A 12648-nucleotide genomic window follows, 5' to 3' on the forward strand; every position below is an offset into this window, starting at 1 on the left:
ACCACTGCACTCCAGCCTGGCACCTGGCGACAGAGTGAGACTCTGTCTCAAAAAAAAAAAAAAAAAAAAAGAAAGTTCCCTTGAGTCTTCTGTTTTCTGGCTGGAACCATGGAAGGTGTAGAATAGAAGAAGAAGGTTCCTGCTGTGCCAGAAACCCTTAAGAAAAAGCAAAGGAATTTTGCAGAGCTGAAGATCAAGCACTGGAGAAAGAAGTTTGCCTAAAAGATGCTTTGAAAGGCAAGGAGCTTATCTATGAAAAAAGGTGAAGCACTATCACAAGGAATATAGGTATATATACAGAATTGAAATTTGAATGGTAAGGATGGCAAGGAAAGCTGGCAACTTCTATGGACCTGCAGAACCCAAATTGGCATTTGTCATCAGGATCAGAGGTATCAATGGTGTGAGTCCAAAGGTCTGAAAGGTGTTGCAGTTTCTTCTCCTTCGTCAAATCTTCAATGGAACCTTTGTGAAGCTCAACAAGGCTTCAATTAACATGCTGAGGATTGTAGAGCCATATATTGCATGGGGGTACCCAAATCTGAAGTCAGCAAATGAACTAATCTGCAAACGTGGTTATGGCAAAATCAAAAAGAAGCGAATTGCTTTGACAGATAATGCTTTGATTGCTCTATCTCTTGGTAAATATGGCATCATCTGGATGGAGGATCTGATTCATGAGATCTATACTGTTGGAAAACACTTCAAAGAAGCAAATAACTTCCTGTGGCCCTTCAAATTATCTTCTCCACTTGGTGGAATGAAGAAAAAGACCACCCATTTTGTAGAAGGCGGAGATGCTGGCAACAGGGAGGATCAGATCTACAGGCTTATTAGAAAAATGAACTAAGATGTCTACCCATGATTATTTTTCTAAGCTGCTCAGTTAATAAATAGTACCTGCTCTCGAATTGAAAAAAAAAAAAAAAAACAAAAAACCTCCCTTGAGTCTTTGGCTGAATTCCAATACACAGATTCATAGGGTGAAACTCATGGCCAACCAAAAATAATTCTTAAGGAAAGCATTGTTAGTGGAGAGTTATAATACAAGTAATTCCCATAGCTGAAGCAGAGCTGAAAATTGTCCTAATTCCCTCAGCCAGAGAGAAGAGATCTCACTAAATATTCATGGCAATTAACAGAGACTCTGGAAGAGTGTGTCTCAGAAATGGGGCTAAATTATCTCTAGAATACAGGCTACTTTACATCTACCCTCAAAGAACTTGAAAATATGCTCCAAAATAGTGAACCAATTTATAAATAACTTTTGGCCAAAAAAAAGTCCAACATTCCTAAAATCTATACATAATCTAGTAAACAACAACACAATTCAAAATGACCAGCAACCAATAAACAGGAAAATGTGACCCATAACAAGGAAAAAGCAAGTAAGTAGAAACAGAAAACAGAAATAGAATAGACACAGCAGCAGATAATGGAATTAAGACATAATGATATTAAAATAATTATTATATATTTTCCAGAGTGTAAAGGAAAACATAAGACATAATAAGGAAATAAATAAAAGTGATTAAAAAGGAAATCATATCAGGGCATATGCTTTTATGTTAAGAAACTAGAAAAACAAGAAGCAATTGAAACCTGAAGTAAGTCGAAAAAAAATAGAAAGCAAAATATTGAAAGTAGAAAAACAATAGAGAAAATAAATAAAACCAAAAGCTGATATTTGGAAAAATCAGTAACATAGTTAAGATGCTAGCTAGACTGACAGTAATGAAGAAGGTACCTCACTACAGATATTATATTTTTAAAAACAATAAAATATTTTGAGAAACATTAATAAATTTTAAAACTTAGATGAAATGAAAAAATTATTTGAAAGACATCTTTCATCAAAATTGACTCAATAGGAGATAGAAAATCTGAAGAGCTCTATATGTATTAAAAAAATTGAGTTAATAATTGAAAACTTTCAAACACATGCACACACAAACACACACATCTGAACATACAACCTCAAACCAGATGGCTTTACTGGTGTAGTCTATTCAAGTTTAAGAAAGAAATAATACCCATTTTTCACAAACTTGTTCAAAAAAGAGAGAAGAAAACATTTTACAAGGAGTCTTCGGGATCAGGTTTGCTTTTCTACCAAAATCAGACAATGATTATTACAAAAAAAGGAAACCTAAAGACCAATATACCACAGTCATGAATGTAAAAATCTTTACAATATTTTAGCAAATAGAATTCATTACATAAAATTATATTATGCCAATTTGATTTAAAACTTCTCAGCAAACCAGAATAAAACTCCATCAGCCTGATAAATCATCTACAAAAAACCCTACAGTTAACATCATAATTTATTCTGAAAAAATTGAATGATTTCTAAGACTGTGAACAAGGCAAGGATTTATAGTCAACATTTTCAGTATAGAAAATTTTAGTCGCTGAAAAAAGTCCAGGAAGAGAAATAAAAGAAATGCAGATTGGAAAGAAAAAAAAAAGCATGTTTTTATTTGCAATAATGTGATTATGTTTGAAGAAAATCTTAAGAAATCTACAAAAAGCTATTAGATTAATACATGAGTTTAACAAGGTTACAGAATATAAGGTCAGTATACAAAAATTAATTTTTATATATGAACAATTTCATTTTTATATTTGCATTATATAGAAAGAACAATTGTAAACTGAAATTTTAAATACCATTTACGATAGTACCCAAAATATGAAATACTTAGGGATAAATTTAACAAAATAAGTACAGACCATTTACACTGAAAACCATATAACATTCCTGGGAGAAATTAAGAGATATACCATGTTCATGGATGGGAAAACACTATTTTTACAATATTCATTTTCTGAATGTGATATATTTAGCATATTTCTAATTTAAATTCTACCAGCATTTTTTTTTTTTTTTTGGTAAAAATTGCCAACCCGATTCCAAAAATTTTTATGGAAAAGTCAAACATATAGAACTTCTAGAAAAGAATATAGAAAATAAAATTTTCACAACCTAGGGTAGGCAAAAATTTCAGGACATAAAAAGCATTATCATAAAAGAAAAATTTGATAAACTTATTTGAAATTAAGAACTTCCGATTTTTTGAAAAGTATTGTTGAGACAGTTTGTCCATTTCTTATGAAGTTAAATATACATGTAGCATATAATTCAGCAATCCGACTTCTAGGTATTTACCCAAGGAAAATGAAAACATGTTAGCATAGACTCATATATGAATGTAGGTAGAATATGTATTCACAGTAGCCAAAAACTTGAAACAACTCTAGTGTCTGTCAGGAAGGGAATAAACAAGTTGTGGTCTTTCCATACAATGGATTTTCTAGGATGGGGCATGGGGGGGACTTTGGAAATGTTCTACATCTCTTTGGTGATACTTGCACTGAGGTATAAATGTGTCAAAACTCATCGAAATGTACAACTAGGGAGGTGCATTTTATTTTATATAAACTATCTCCTAATGTTCTTTTAAATGAATGGAAGGACCGTGTTGGAAATGACAGTAGCCTGAATTGGAGTGGTAGCAGAGGGGATGTGGCAAGAAGTGGCAAGAAGTGAATGGATTTGAAACAGAAAGAATCTTGCACTCTCTTTCCTTTTTGTCTATATAAACACATTTGATTTATTTTATTATTATTAATTTTTTTTTGAGATGGAGTGTCACTCTGTCATCCAGGCTGTAGTGCTGCGGAACAATCAGGGCTCTGACTTGCAGCCTTGACTTATGAGGCTCAGGTGATTCTCTCACCTCAGCCTCTCGAGTAGCTGGGACTACAGGGGCATCATAACAAACCAAGATTTGTTTTTTGTTTGTTTGTCTGAGACTGAGTCTTGATCTGTCCCAGGCTGGAGTGCAGTGGCGCAATCTTGGCTCACTGCAACCTCTGCCTCCGGCCTCAAGTGATTCTCCTGCCTGAGCATAAGCCACCACACCTGGCCCATACCAGGCTAATTTTTCATTTTTTTTTTTTTTTGTAGAGATGGGGGTCTCGCCACGTTGCCCAGACGGGTCTGGAACTCCTGGGCTCAAGAAATCTGCCTGTGTTGGTGTTTCAAAGTGCTGGAATTATAGGCATAAGCCACCACACCTGGCCCACATCTGTTATTTTTTTAAATGGAGGAAAGTCAGAGTGGAAAAAAGGTTTCAATGAGGAATATTCTATGAGGATAAACAGATAATTTATTCAGAAAATAGGGAGTTATCTTTACCAATGATTACATTGAGGTCCTAGTGATAAAGTTTTGGAGGCCCATCTGGCCATGATATTGCTTGAAAATGCCAGGTAATACCAACTTATATGGAAAATGCAGAATTATCCACATCTATAGTAAACAATGGCATGTAGATATTTATGTAATCTAGTTAATTTTCTCCACATTCTGGAACCAGAAATTAGTGACTGTTTTCTCCTATCCAAGAATTCCATTTAGATTTTTCTTATGCACTCCTCAACTCCTGTATGCCAGAAAGAGAAATTGACTATATATGCTGGAAAATACAGAGGAATATCGTGAGATCAAATTTTAATTTTAATTTTGAAAGTAAGGTGGTGATTACAGGGGAAGTAAATATTTTTCTCAAAAATTTAAAATATATATTTGAAGTTATACTTACTAAAGAAAATTTGAAAATACCGAAAAGCAAAGAGAAAAAATTAAGATTATTCATAATCCCATCACCCAATGAAACATTTTGGTTTATTTCCTTCTAAGCTTCTCTTTCTTTAGTGCTTGGTCCTACAAAATAATTGTAATCATAATTTCCACACAGTATTATAGCCTATTTTTTTCCATCAACATTTTAATTTAGCAGGCTGATTCATTTATTTGTTCATTCATACAATTGTTTCTTCCACAAAGATTTATTGAAGGTTTTCTGTGTACCCAGTATTGATAACAACAAGAAAAGACACAATTTCTGCCTGTAAGTAACTTCCAGGCTAGTAGAGAGATATTAAAAAATAAACAACAATAACAAAATAAATATGTATTTACAAATTGCTTCCAAAAAGGAAACGAGCAGGACACTATGTGAAATTCACTAGGGAAAATGACATAGATTGGGGAGTCTGGAGGGGCTGGTTCAGGGAAGGTAATTGAAGCATAAAGATGCAGGATGTGAAGGATTGGCCAGTTGACAGGTGAGGAGAGGAGTGTTCTGGGCAGACGGCAAGGCATGAGGGAAGAGGAAGAGCAACCGGAGGTCCCTGAGGCCTGGAGCACAGAGTGGGAGGAGACTGGAGTTGAAGGTAAGAATTTGATGAGGTAGGACATTTGTGGCCAGGCAAAGAAGTTTGCAATGCATTTTTTTTTCTTTTGAGACAGAGTCTCGCTCCTGTACCCAGGCTGGAGTGTAGTGGCACCATCTCGGCTCACTGCAACCTCCGTCTCCTGGGTTCAAGCAATTCTCCTGCCTCAGTCTCCCAAGTAGCTGAGACTACAGGTGCCCTCCATCATGCCTGGCTAATTTTTGTATTTTTAGTAGAGCTGGGGTTTCACCATGCTGGTCAGGCTGATCTAGAAATCCTGACATCGTGATCTGCCTGCCTCAGCCTCCCAAAGTGCGAGGGTTAAAAGCGTGAGCCACTGTGCCTGGCCATTTGGAATATATTCTAAGAGCAATAGGGAACCACGATACGCTTTAATGGCAGCATCAGACTCAATTTTTGTTCACTGAAACATTAGTTCAATGAACATGTTTCATTGAAACATTTCATTGCAACATTGCTCTGGCTAGAATGGAGGTAAGAGTGGAAAGGAGGCCAGTGATCAGAGGGCCATTGCAGTTGTCTGAGTGAAGAATGGAGTGGCTTCAACTGGGCTGCTGGTTGAAGAGAAATGAATGGGTTTGAGAAATATTTTGCAGATTGAATTTTATGATACTGTCATTTTTGTAGGTCAAAGAGGTCACATATTGACAATTTCACATGATTCTGCCTAACAGGACTTAGTTTTGCACTGGATGTGAGGAATGTGGAAAAGGGGCCTGAGGGATGATTCTACTTTTTTTTTGTCTTAAGTAGTGTCTTAGTCTGTTTTGTGTTGCTACAAGGGATGCCTGAGGCTGAATAATTTATAAAGAACATAGGTTTATTTAGCTCACAGTTTTGCAGACTATGCACCAAGTACACTGTTGGCATCTGCATCTGGTGAGGGCCTCAGTCTGCTTCCACTCATGGCGGAAGGTGAAGGGGAGCTTGTGTACAGAGATCATGTGGTGAGAAAAAAGGAAGGGGGGGGAGGTGCCACGCTTTTTTTTTAACAACCAGCTCTTTCCAGAACTAATAGAGTGAGAACTCGCTCACCCTGGAGGGAGGACATTAGTCTACTTATGAGCAATCTACCCCCGTGAACCAAATGCCTCCCACTAGACCCTACCTTTCATTTCTAGGGATTAAATTTGCACATGAGATTTGGTGGAGACAAACATCCAAATCATATCATGTAACCCGACAGATGCAGGTTATTCCCCGCATTTAGGTGAGGAAAACTGGAGAACCAGGTGTGGTGGCTACAGCGATCACTTCCTCTTATGCATCCAGTTCCTCTCCCATTAAGTAGCAGGGATGTAGTTTCAAAAATTGACTCCAACTCTGGTGGTCATTAGGGATTAGTGTAAGCCAATTGTGGTGTTCCCATCTTCTTTCCAATGGCTGATTTAGAATTTCAGGCTTACCTTGTCTGCATATGCACTGAGTATTTTCTCTAACCTAGTGATAAGTACATGATGTAAATTGGTTCGTTTGGATTAAAAGGAAGGACTTTTATTGTTAATGGATCTTTGGTCATAAAATTTCTAGCATCTTTTTATGTTTTAGATAAGATGGATTCTCAGGATTAGTAATAGTGGGTCAAATGGCTTAGAAGCTTTAAAGGCTCCTGATATATATTATTACATTTCATTAGGAAACAATCATTCCAATGAACCCTTACTCCAGCAATGTGTGGAAGTGCCAATAAACCATACGCTTTCACAACATGGATTATCCTCATCAAAAACAATCTTCGCTAGTTTGTTTGGCAACAAAATATTATTTCATTTATAATTACCCTTCTTTAATAGTATAATTGAATATTTTCTATAAGATTATTTCATCTGTTTATTTTATTGCATCAGATTGCTTTAAAAATAGCCCACCAAAAGAACATGGACTCCAAAATTTAAAACTCCAAAATTTAAAACATTCTTTTCTGGCACCATTTCAAATAGTACTTCAGAATAAATATCTTCTCAGGAGACAGCTTGTTATATTTACCCATTTGCCTAACCCCCGACACTGATGTTGAATTACAATCGAAATGCTGATAATTTCTACTGCTTTGATTCCCTAGTACAGGGGATAGTTGCTAAGACTGTATAACCCAAATCAATATATAAATCCAGGTTCCAAAACTGTCTAACTTGATTCATGTCTTTTAGGAATTGAATTACAGTTTTTTCCTCATGGAAAATTCATTGCCAAATTTACAAGATGATGCAAGCAAGACTTCACATTTTTGCTCACCTCTTCAAATGTACAACTCAGAGGAATGTTTTCTTTGCCTTCTATTTAATCTACTAAGTGAAAGTGCTAAATGTGATCTGAATTATTACACTTTTAGAATGGAGGAAGGAGATGCTCTGACTGGTTGTCATTCTGTCTTTAATCTTCAAGGTTTTAGTTTGTTTTGTTTTTGCCCTTCATGCAAATTTAATAAAATTTATAAAATTAACAAATAAAACTGATTAATAAAATTAATTTTTATTTTATTAATTTTTTATTACTAATTTTTGTTAAAAAAATAAAACTGATTTATTTATTACTTTTAATATTTGTATTTTTTACAATAAGGGCTCATCTGCCTAATTTTGCAGTATTCCAAGATCTTCCATGTTATTAAAATAATTTTTCTGTCTTCCATATTACTAAAAGAATTTTTCTGGGGGAGCTATAGAAATATATCTTGGTCCCAACATCCAAGCCATCATAGGAAGCAACAAGAACTAATTCTTCCTCCCCAATTTCCACTGGTTCAAGATAGACTGTTGAATGAATCAGATAATGGTGACTATTCTCTTTACTTTTTGCTTCAAATGATGCACAAGTGTACGTACTGTGGTAATTTACTTCTGTTTAGACCATTCATGAGTTCTTATCTTATACCATCTTGTAATGCTACTTGATTATGTATCTTCTGCTAGATTATATGTTCTTTGTCATCAGGGTCTTGTTTTACTCCTTTGTATAACCTCCTTAACAGTGGCAAGAGCAGAGTAGGCTCTTAAAAAACACCTATATCTAAATGCACAGACATAGTTGAAAACATCAACAGACTTTTCCATGAAATCTGTTTTGTCAAGAACTTTTTGCACTTCAGTCCTGCAGGATCTAATCATAGATATTTAGGATGCAGAGTCATATAAAATATTAGGGAATATTATTATAGTTAAAGAGTTTCAGACATCCAATTCTCTTCAACTTGGACTTTCTCTAACATCCTAATGTTGTTGACTATTGCCACAGTCAATGAATTCTCTCCCTCTGTAACCTCTAAAAGTTGTTGTAATAGAGCAAAGTTTTCTGTGAAAAAACTAGAACTGAGATGCAACTTACCAGGCTTTGAGGTTTACATCACCCTTTGGTGTGTTGCCCAAAAAAATACAGTTTGCTTGAAAGAACTGACACAGCTTCCAGCACAGCAAAGGGGAGCACACTGAGAGACTTTTGGTGATTCCCGACAGCTTGGGCAGACATGTCCCTTCCTTGCAGAGACTATGTTGTAACATAAGCTTATGGTCTTTGTTTTGCATGAATGCCTTCTAGATTAGAAATTCATGAACATGTAAATCATGCCCCTGCCACTCAAAAGGGAAAGAAAGAACAGGGAGTTACAGCTACTCATCTACCCTTACTACCTCGGGCTCTACTCTTTGTACTTCATTTCTTTCTTACCTTTACTACAGGATCCTTGGAAAAAATAAGAAAAACCACTCCTCCTCTTTGGGTTACTTAATGCCATATTTTCTGGTTCTTTCCTGCCCCCTTTTCTCTCAAAAAGAGATTCAAAGTCTGAACCACTGTGATATCATACCACTAAATTTTACTTACTAAATGTATGGTCAGTTAAAAAACAACACATTCTTCAATATAGGGAAAAAAGCACCACTTGAAATTGCCCTTTCTTCCCAGATTTATTAATGCCTGAATATATTTAAGTCTGTCCTGATGATAGACATGGAGCTACAGGTATTCTGTTCATTATTCAAACCCACCAGTATTTTGTTGAATACACACATCATTTCCCCTATTTTGTAGGTCTCAGTGGAAGGAGATTAAAAAGTGTTAAAGTAAAAATAATAGAGTGAGCCAAAAAGACTAGAGGTGGTGGTCAGAGAGCGGCCATCCTTAAAATTGTGATGCTGGAGGAGGTGCTGTTGAGGTGTTTAGAAAGCCTAGGGGGTTACCCTGAGGGTGAATGTCTGCGGACAGAGGGAGAAGATCGCTGGATGAGGGAAGGTGGAGGAACAGAATGGCTAAGATGTTGAAAGGATCATCTTTGTGGCTCTTGAAACATCAATAATGATGATAGGCCTATTGCAGAAGTGACAGGAAGAAAAAAGGAAAAACATCAGGATATTTGTGACCGGTTGTGGTAGACAAATGCAACAATGAGAAGGGTGTTAAAGCCTGAAAACAAGATATTGTGGGCTGGGAGTTTCAGGAAGACAGAAGACAGGTGATCAGAAATGACAACACAGAGCTAGGAGAACCCCTACCTCACCATGTGCCTCATGGTAGGGATGCAGGGAGAAAGTGTTCCACCAGGAGAGGGCTGCAGGGTCCTCAGGTCCTGTTAGAGCAAGAGGCTGAAGGGGACTTTCAGAGACGCTGAGGGTTTGAGGATTTTGCTGGAGACTGTGAACGAGCTACAGAGTGAACAGTGTAAAGGTTTCAATATTTGGAAAGGGATGAGACACAGGATCAGAAGGAAAGTTAGAGTACAGGGGATGAAAGATAGCTTGGGGATCCCAGGCTTGTTGCGGTGTTGAATGTGAACACATAAAGGTGTAATGCAATTGTTTCTGATGGTCTTTTGGCATATACTGGTGGTGAGGCTCTGAGAGATGCAGGGAGAGTGGGGATGGAGCAGGAAGTACGGCCACAAACAGGCAAAGCCTTGGGCTTTCTTTTGACTCCTGTCTATGGTGAGCGCGAACAAGGAGAAGAAGGGAATGGTGGTCTTATCTTGAGTCCCAGGGGCTCAAAGGAATCTTTTTTGAAAAAAATGTAAACTTTATCTTAAAGTGTAGAAATGCATGTAGAAAAATGCACAAGTTGTTGTTATTGTGGCTCATAAGGTGAAGAACCTGTGTAATCAACAGCCAGGTGAGAAAAGAGAACACCATCAGTATCCCAGAAGCTCCCACACAGCCCCTCACAGGCAATAGCCTCCCCAGAAGTAAGCATTATCCTGACTCCTTAAACCATAGATTAGTTTTGTCTTGTTTTGCATTCTGTAGAGATGGAATTATGCAGTATATATTCTCTTGCTCAACATCATGTCAGTGAGATGGATCCATGGTGTATGTAGCCAGAGTTTGCTCATTTTAATAGTGTTTATAGTATATTGTAGAAATATACCATAACATTTTTCTCCATTCCACTGCTGTTGGATGTTTGGTTGTTTTCAACTTTCAGTTGTTATGATCATTCTTGTGTAAGTCTTTTACTTAACATATGTATGTATTTATTGCTGCATACCTGTGAGAAATAATAGGGTATGTATATGTTCAGTTTTATAAATACTGTCCATTTCCCAAAGTGGACGTACAGATATATACTACCACCAAGTGCATAAGAGTTCCAGCTGTTTTTACAGTAATCTTAAATACCTTGTCAGTACCTATGAAGATGGTTATACAGTTTTACTCTTTTGGTCTATGAATGCTGCTAATTAAATTGACAGACTTTCTGATGTTGAAACATCTTTTAATTCCTGGAATACATCTACTTAATTTATGTTGTGTTTCTCTTTTAAGTGACTAGGTTTCATTCACTAATATTTTATTTAGGATATTTCCATTTATACTTACGTCTGAGATTTATCTGTAGTTTTGGTTGTATGTTCTATTTGTTAGTTTTTGATACTGATATTATGCTAGATTTATAAAAACAATTTGGAAGTGTTCCATTCTAAGTTCTGAAACCATTTAAATAGCGTTAAAGTAATCTATTTCTGAAAGCCTTGGGAAAATTTTCCTTTGAAACTATCTAGACCTGGTGCTTTCTTGGATGAGATATTGTGGGAATAGGGAATTGGATGAAGGTAAAATTATTTTGCAACTTGCTATATTTCCTTTACCGTAATTGGTCTGCTTAGATCTTTTATCTCTTCTGGTGTCAGTTTTTGTAGATTACATTTCTCTAGGGAAACATTTCATTTCCTTTTGTTTTTCAAATGTGTTTCTTAGTCATGGGCAATGTGGTTTCTTTGGATTCTTTTAGTTTACTTGGTATTTGTGGTTTCTTTCACTTTTATAATATTTAAATTATTTGCCCTTTCTTCCATTTATCTTGAATAGATTAGCTAACAGGTTATTCATTGTATTTATATTGCAAAGAATTAGCAGTTAGATTTAATTATAAGCCTTATTTTTTCTATGCTTTCTAATTCTTTAACTTCCATTTTTAGTTTTGAAATTTTTTCCATTTCTTCTTTTTTCTTTTAAGTTCCAGAGTACATGCACAGGATGTGTAGGTTTGTTACATAGGTAAACATGTGCCATGGTGGTTTGCTGCACCTATCGACCCATCACTTAGATGTTAAGCCCAGTATGCATTAGCTATTTTTTCTAATGCTCCCTCTCCTCCCAACCCCTCCCCACACAGGTCCCAGTGTGTGTTGTTCCCCTCCCTATGTTTATGTATTCACATTGTTTAGCTTCCACTTAAAAGTGAGAACATGTTTTTCCATTTCTTTTTCTTGGTTACTGTTGTTTTCTAACTTTTTGAATTGAATGCTTAATGTTTATTAATATAAGTATTTAAGGTTTTTTTCTATAAGCACTATCTTAGATGCAACCCAGTGATTCAGACATGTAATGTTTTTGTTATTGTATTTTCTATATTTCTGGTAAATTCAGATTTGACTTTCTTTTTGACCCAAAAGTTGCTTACAAGAGAAGTAAACGATTTCTAGGTAAGAGAATTTTTGTTTTCTTGTTTTAGTATTAATTTCTAGTTTTATTGCTTTGTGATAACAATTGTTATCAGTGTAATTCCTATTTAAAAAATTACTATCTTTTTTGTGATTTAACATGTGGCTAATTTTTGTGAGAGTTCCATAAAGGCCTGAGAAAATATATATTTTTCTGTTTTCAAGATATGGAGTTAATATGTTACAATTTAACTTATTAACTTTGTAATTTAGGTTTTCTACTTTCTTACAAATGTTCTATTTACCTGCTTTTTCATGGACTGAGGGAAAAAATTCAAAATATCATTTATTAATTTTTTTCATGATGTATTTTCTTTAATTAAATATAAAGACCTTCATAACATATCACCTAGAGACCATTTCACCCAGTGTTCTCTTCGGCCTCCAGGCTTCTCTCTCTCTATTCAGCAATGGTGAGGCAGATACCTTGTCTTCAGGCAAGAGAAATCCATGAT

At 35.7% G+C, this 12648-nt stretch overlaps 1 pseudogene; it reads left to right on the forward strand.

Annotated features, from left to right (window-relative positions):
• The first annotated feature begins 108 nt into the window (after positions 1 to 108).
• On the forward strand, positions 109 to 915 carry LOC116561305 (annotated as a pseudogene).
• The last annotated feature ends 11733 nt before the right edge of the window (positions 916 to 12648 follow it).

This window comes from Sapajus apella, unplaced genomic scaffold (assembly GCF_009761245.1).
Source record: "Sapajus apella isolate SASKATOON/1434 unplaced genomic scaffold, GSC_monkey_1.0 scaffold29, whole genome shotgun sequence".
Taxonomy (NCBI): domain Eukaryota; kingdom Metazoa; phylum Chordata; class Mammalia; order Primates; family Cebidae; genus Sapajus; species Sapajus apella.